This window comes from Cervus elaphus, chromosome 4, assembly GCF_910594005.1.
Source record: "Cervus elaphus chromosome 4, mCerEla1.1, whole genome shotgun sequence".
Taxonomy (NCBI): domain Eukaryota; kingdom Metazoa; phylum Chordata; class Mammalia; order Artiodactyla; family Cervidae; genus Cervus; species Cervus elaphus.
Genome location: NC_057818.1, coordinates 58,939,473 through 58,945,255, shown reverse-complemented (window position 1 = coordinate 58,945,255; position 5,783 = coordinate 58,939,473). Strand labels below are relative to the sequence as shown.

The 5,783-nt window shown below is 51.1% G+C and overlaps 1 non-coding gene across 1 annotated transcript; it reads left to right on the top strand.

Moving 5' to 3' along the window:
* The first annotated feature begins 4,554 nt into the window (after positions 1-4,554).
* Positions 4,555-4,627, top strand: TRNAG-UCC. Its single transcript has one exon. It is a non-coding gene; the product is annotated as a tRNA-Gly (tRNA).
* The last annotated feature ends 1,156 nt before the right edge of the window (positions 4,628-5,783 follow it).

The following is a 5,783-nucleotide window of genomic DNA, read 5'->3' as shown; positions in this document are numbered from 1 at the left end:
TCTACATAGAGAGGAGAGGCGAGGAACCAGAAAATACCTTCGGATCAAGTCCTCCAGTTTGTCATGTCCTAGGTGAGTCATACGATGAGCTTAGCTCACCAGAGAGGGGGCCATCCTTTCAGGCACTAGTAGCTTACCACCTGGCAGTTCCCACCATCCTTTCTCTGTTTTGGTGGCTCCCTCCGCTTCAGCTAGCTGGTTTTGAGCCTTGGTGTATGTCGGGGAGTCTAGGGCCAGCTCGGGTAGCTCAACTAGGACAAATGTCCTCATGGAGATTTCCCCAGATTCTTTCCTGTCCTCGGCTGCTCGCCTGGCGGTCTCATCAGCCAGCCTATTTCCTCGAGCCTGTGGGGTGTCTTCCTTCTGGTGCCCACGGCAGTGCATGACTGCTACCTCCGTGGGGCTCCAGACAGTGTCTAACAGAATCAGGATCTCTTCCTTATTCTTAATGTCCTTTCCATTGGCCGTTAGAAGGCCTCTCTCCCGGTATAGCGCCCCATGTACGTGGAGTGTAGCGAAAGCATACTGGGAGTCAGTGTAGACGTTCGCTCTCTTGCCCTTTGACAGCTGCAGTGCCCGGAATAAGGCCCATAACTCTGCTCGTTGGGCTGACCAGTGTTGTGGCAAGGGGCCGGCCTCTATAACAGTCCTCTCTGTAACTACAGCATAGCCTGAGAGTCGCTGTCCTAGCTTTACCAGGCTGGTGCCATCAGTATACAGAGTCCAGTCAGGATTTGAAATTGGCCTGTCTCAGAGGTCTGGACGGCTAGCATAGACCTCGTCTAAGACTTCCTTGCAATCGTGAGTGGGTCCTCCTTCTCCCACTGGGAGAAGCGTTGCCGGGCTTAAACCCTGGCAAGGTTCAATACGGAGGTTGGGGTTTTCACATAGCAGTCCCTGGTATTGAATAATCCGGGAATTTGACAGCCATTTGTGGGGGTCTCCTCGAAGGGGTGTTGACTTCATGTGGGACCTTTACGATCACGTCCTGGCCAAAAGTCAGCTTTGTGGCCTCACGTACCAGTAAGGCGACTGCGGCCACTGCCCGCAGACAGCCAGGCCAACCGGTGGCAACGTGACCAAGTCGCTTTGAAAGATAAGCTATTGGCCTGTCCCACGTTCCCAAGGTTTGAGTCAAAACCCCCATGGCTGTTTTATCTTTCTCAGTCACATACAAGGTGAATGGTTTGGTGAGGTCTGGGAATCCCAAGGCGGGGGCGGAGGTGGTTGCTAGCCTCAGCTCCTCAACGGCTTCCTGCTGTTTTTCAGTCCAGTTTACAGGATTTTCTTCAGGCCCTGTCAGGAGCTCAAATAAGGGCTGGGCTATTTGAGAGTACCTTGGAATCCAAATCCTGCAGAATCCAGTGGTCCCTAGGAACTCCCTGACTTGCCGCCGAGTCTTAGGCGTGGGGAGCCTCAGAATTACTTCCTTTCTAGATTGGTCCAGCAACCTTGTGCCTTCCCTTAAGACAAACCCCAAATACTTTACCTTCTCCTTGCAGATTTGTGCCTTTTTCCTGGACACTCGGTATCCCGCTTCTGCCAGCAATTGGAGGAGCGCTCGGGTCCCTTCCCAGCATTCTTCCCAGGTCTCAGCGGCCAGCAACAGGTCGTCCACATATTGCAGGAGCCAACATCCATACCTTTCAGGCTGGAAAGGTTCCAGGTCCGAGGCCAAGGCTTCTCCAAAGATGGCTGGCTCGTTTTTGAATCCTTGCGGGAGGCGAGTCCAGGTGAGCTGCTGCTTATTGCCTCCGATGGGGTCCTCCCATTCAAAGGCAAAGATGGGTTGTGATGCTAGGCGTATACAGAAAAAGGCATCTTTGAGGTCCAAACAAGTATAGATCCTTGTCTTAGGTGGGAGGAGACTAAGTAAGGTATAGGGGTTTGGGACGGTCGGGTGCAGAGTTACAGCGGCCTGATTGACCAATCTAGATCCTGCACAGGCCTATAGTCTTGTCCTCCTTCCTTTTTTACCAGCAAGATTGGTGTGTTCCAGGCTGATTGACATTCCACCAGGATGCCTGCCTGTTTTAGCCTGTTGATGTGAGGCAGAATCTCAGTTCGGGCTTCTATGGGTATTGGGTATTGACACTTTCTCACTGGGGTTGCGCCAGGTTTGAGTTCTATTATTACAGGGGCTTGGTGTCTAGCTAGCCCAGGGGGGTTATCTTCGGCCCAGACCTCAGGGAACAGCTGAGTCAGCCTTCTCTCCAACTCTGTTGCCTGGTCTTGTTTATCTCCAGGAGGCTCATGTAGCCTCCATTCGTCTTGAGGGGGCACAGAGAGGGAGAGTAAGTAGGTTGTTGTGCCCACCCGAAAAGTGGACCTCTCTTCAGGAGAGAAAGTCACTTGTGCTCCCAGTTTGGAGAGTAAGTCTCTCCCCAGCAGGGGTACTGGGCACTCAGGGATATAGAGGAACTCATGAGTCACTTGGTGACCCCCCATCTGACATTTTCTGGGCTGGCAAAACGACTTAACCATTTCTTCTCCTGAAACCCCAGTTACAGCAGCAGTCCTTTTAGACCGTGGCGCCACTGGTTTAGTTACCACAGACAATTCTGCCCCGGTGTCCACCATAAAGTCAATGTCTTGGTCCCCAATTTTTAAAGTTACCATGGGCTCTCAGGGACCTGATGTCTTTGAGCCCCGGCGTCCCTATTCAGTCTCTATGTTAGTGAGTTCTGCAACTGGGAGGGATTTATTTTCCCTTCTTCCTTCTGGGCACTCATTCTTCCAATGGCCAAACCCGCGGCATCGGGCACATTGATTTGGCTGTAATGGAGCCCGTGGCCTCCGTTGGGACCGGTTGGAGGGCTGTCCTGACCTCGAAGCTAGGGGGGTCTTCTTTGCTCTGGCGGTGGAAAAGTCTCCGGAAGACTTTCCAAGCGCAGCAGCCAACATTGCAAACCTCTCATCTGTTCTCCTCTGCTCGTCTTTATCCCTCTTCTCGTATTTCTTTTCTATTTCCGCGTCCCTATTCCGGAACACCTTGTCTGCTATCTCAATCAACTGAGAGCTAGACATGGATAGAACTCCCTCGGTCTTTTGAAGCTTTCGTTTTATGTCAGGAAATGCTTGCGAGATGAATGACGAATTTATAACAATCTGGGAGCCCGTAGCTTCTGGATCTATGGGTGTATAGAGTCTGTAGGCCTCACAAAGCCTCTCGTAAAATTCGGAGGGTGACTCGTTTCCCTTCTGAACTATTCCGGCCGGTTTAGACATGTCCATCGGCCTCCGGGCTCCCCTTCTAAGCCCTTGTATAATCGCTGTCCCGTATCTTTCTAATTGGATTTTTCCCTCCTCTGTATTATAGTCCCAGTTAGGTCTGTCAGTGGGGAAGGCTTGTTCTATCCACCTCTCTGGGTTAGCAGTGCCCTCAGGGACCATCTCCTGTAACCATTTCCTTGCCTCAGCGTTGATCCTGTATCTCTCTTCTGTACTGAAGAGGGATGATAGTAATTGCATTATATCGTCCCAGGTTGGTAGATGAGTGCGGAAAATAGTCTCCATTAGTCTAGTCATACGCTTGGGTTCCAACGAGTAAGAGGGGGTGTGTTTTTGCCAGTTCAGTATATCAGTTGATGAAAAGGGCTGATAGTAATAGGTTACAGGAGCTTGGTGATAATTACCATCCTCCCCTATCACTGGGGGTTGCTGAACTTCTCTGAAGGGCATCTGCAAGGGTATTTTTTCCTCTGGCTCTTTTGCAGAGCGGAGCCTTTGTTTAATTCCAGTGGTTCCTCCCCGTCGTCCGTGAGTACTTACTGGGAGTGGAGGGTAGAGTTTAGGGAAAGTAGGAGCAGCATCCGGGGTGGTAGAGTCCGGTGGGCTCATTGCCCCTCCAGTTGAGGTTGGAGCCTGCTGGGAGGGTGGCTCTACAACCTGTGGAGCTGTCAGGACCCCTGAGGAGTCCGGGAGGCTTACCGGTCCCTGGCTGCTTCCTCCGGTGGCCACGGTGTTACTAGCTGGCAGAACCATCATCCAATACGGAGGTCGGGGAAGCTCATCTCCTTCAGGGTCCTGTAAAATTTCCTTCTCATCCTTGGTTATCTTTTGAGCCATCAAGATTTTTCCTTCCCCGCCATGAGCATAAAAACGGGCCCATTTGGGGGGGTCTTGGGCTATTCCCAGCCAAGAGTCTATGTACGGGAACTGATCAGGGTGTCCGGGCTTTCCCGTAACTATAGCATAGACTGCCTTTATGAGATTTAAGTCCATAGTTCCCTCTGGTGGCCAGCCAACTCCCACTGAAGGCCATTCGACTTCACAAAGGGTACGCAGCCGGCCGGGTGTCATTTTCTTCCCATAGTCTCCATCGAATCCTTTCTTAAAATTCTTAATCATATTCTCCAATACAGTGGCCTTCCTCCCATTTTCTTACCTCTGGATTCCCACGTCCCAGGGCCTTCCTGAGAAGCCAATTTACCTGTCTCCACTGGCAGGGGAGATGATGGGTCACACAGCAGATGGGTACCTCCTGGGGGAGGGCAGAATACGAGCATGCAGAAATCAATATCCTCTTTGTAAAAAAAAGAAAAACCTGGGACTTCCCTGGTGGTTCAGTGGCTAAGACTCTGTGCTTCCAATGCAGGGGGCCCGGGTTCAAACCCTGGTCAGGGAACAAGATCCCATGTGCTGTAACTAAGACCTCATGCAGTCAAATAAATAAATAAATATATATTAAAAAAAAAGAAGAAAAAAAGAAAAACCTGTGGCGACAGCTCGGCACGTTCCCTAGGACGGCGTGGACACACCTCCTGACTGGCCTTCTTAAACCCTAAGTCCCTCTCTTCATCCCTGGCACGGCCGTCGGCCTCAGTGCCGAGCAGCTATTGTCACCAACCCAAACCAGTTTCCTATGCGGCTCCCTTCTGGTCCCTCCAGGGGGGTGATCAGGCCCCCTCTTCCACCCTGCTGGGTGGGCTCCTCCTCACCTGAGCGCTCAGTTCCCTGCTGCCGTTCACTACCTGCCAAAGCGAAGAAACCGGGCTTTGAAAGGCTGAATACTTCCAGAGGGGCGAGGCGCCTTCCCCCCTCTAGGAGATTCAAGCTACAAAGCCTCGGGGTGGCCTCAAATGAGACCTGTCTCCTCAAAGTGAGGAGTTTCCCGGCCAATGCACCAAATGTTATAGCCACGCTTTCAGGGAAACAGACTCACTCAGAAGGACAATGCAGATAGTGGAGTGCAGTTTATTACGGCGGCGGGCCCAAGGCAGAGTCTCCTCTTAGCCAAGGACCCCGTCCAGCGTTTGTGAAAATCTTTTATACCCCATGTGTACGTGTCCAAACCCACTACCCCAATTCCCTTGAGACTTACATAAACAAAGGAAGGGTAAATACAACTACAGTAACCCCATCATTCACGTGTTATGTGTTCAAACAGTCAATAATCAATAAGCCCGCAGTTACATTCCAAATAGTTAATAACCGATAAGCCTGTGCTTACATTGTGATAGATAGTGTCCGGAGGCAGGGGTGATTAGTGTCTGTTTTCTCTTCTTCAAGATTCCCCTGTCCAGAGGGGGGTCTTATCCTTCCATTATCATTCCCACAGGCGCTAAGCACAGAGTTCAGAGTCCACTGGAGAGGTGGCCACCCACGATCAGCACAGACAGGCCTGAGATGGACTCCAGGCCCTATGAATTCCTTCTTCAATTGGACTTTAAAGATGTGGGAAAATAGAGCTCTCTAAATGGAGCAGAGAATGAACTGTAGCAGTTGATTCATAAAACCTAGAAAAACACACACAGGAAGTAGAGCAACAACATTCTCAGGTG